This window comes from Bison bison, unplaced genomic scaffold, assembly GCF_000754665.1.
Source record: "Bison bison bison isolate TAMUID 2011002044 unplaced genomic scaffold, Bison_UMD1.0 scf7180017864341, whole genome shotgun sequence".
NCBI classification, from domain to species: Eukaryota; Metazoa; Chordata; class Mammalia; order Artiodactyla; family Bovidae; genus Bison; species Bison bison.
The window spans coordinates 3732523-3734002 of record NW_011494913.1 but is presented as its reverse complement, the minus strand read 5'-3'; positions in this window follow the sequence as shown (position 1 = coordinate 3734002).

The window sequence follows — 1480 nt, the reverse complement described above, 5'->3', positions numbered from 1 at the left end:
GGAAATGATTTGGGGAGAACTGGGAATTTATCTGCCCCTCATCTGTTCTGCAGAATGCTTCTAATCTCTTTATGTTGTATCCTGACACCACTGAGTTCCTTTTGTAACTTGTGAAAGTGAAAGTGAAAGTCTCTCAGTCAAGTCCAACGCTTTGCAATCCCATGGGAATTCTCCAGGCCAGAATACTGGAGTGAGTAGCCTTTCCCTTCTCCAGGGGATCTTCCCAACCCAGGGATTGAACCCAGGTCTCCTGCATTGCAGGCAGATTCTTTACCAACTGAGTCACAAGGGAAGCCCTTGTAATTTTTAGATATGCAAATTTATGCAAGTGATGAGATATGTGGTCATTCTATCAGAAAGAGCTTACTCTTGACTTTGTCAACAATATCTTGGTGATGTATTATCCTTGGAACATAAAGAACTCATATAGACTAAATAAAAAATGACTACCCCAATTGAAACATGGGCAAAAGACATGAAAAATACACTTCACTAAAGGTTAAAACACCCAGTGTTAGCTGAAACTGGACTTCACCTTCTATGATTAGGCATATCATTTTATACAATCTATCAGTTGAGAAAAGTTTCAAAATCATTGAATGTGAACACTCTTTGATTAAGGGATTCCACTTCTAGAAATTTATGCTGTAGAAACTTCTGCCCAACTAAGCAGAGGCAGATGCACAAGGATTTTCCTTGTAGTTCTATTTACTATATAGGCAAATTGGAAAAATCATTTTACATCAAGAGTAGAATGGTTCAAAAAAGGAGTAGATTGGTTAAACTATGTTATACACACAATGGGGCACCATATAACTATTAAGAAGGATACGGTAGATCTGTATTTCCTAATGTATGCCAATATAGCAATATATCCTCAATATATTGTCAAGTTAAAGCAGATTAAAAATTAGTATGTTTCCTGTGAGTTCTATGTAAAAATAGAAATCTATGTATACATAGGAAATCTGGAAAGTTATACAGCACATTAAACTTTACAAGTGGCTAGCTTTGGGAAGGGTTTCAAATTTCCTATTTCTACTCTTCTGGATTTTAAAAAACTTTTAACAATTCCATTCACCATTGCAACGAAAAGAATAAAATACTTAGGAATATATCTACCTAAAGAAACTAAAGACCTATATATAGAAAACTATAAAACACTGGTGAAAGAAATCAAAGAGGACACTAATAGATGGAGAAATATACTATGTTCATGGATTGGAAGAATCAATATAGTGAAAATGAGTATACTACCCAAAGCAATTTATAGATTCAATGCAATCCCTATCAAGCTACCAACAGTATTCTTCACAGAGCTAGAACAAATAATTTCACAATTTGTATGGAAATACAAAAAACCTCGAATAGCCAAAGCGATCTTGAGAAAGAAAAATGGAACTGGAGGAATCAACCTACCTGACTTCAGGCTCTACTACAAAGCCACAGTTATCAAGACAGTATGGTACTGGCACAAAGA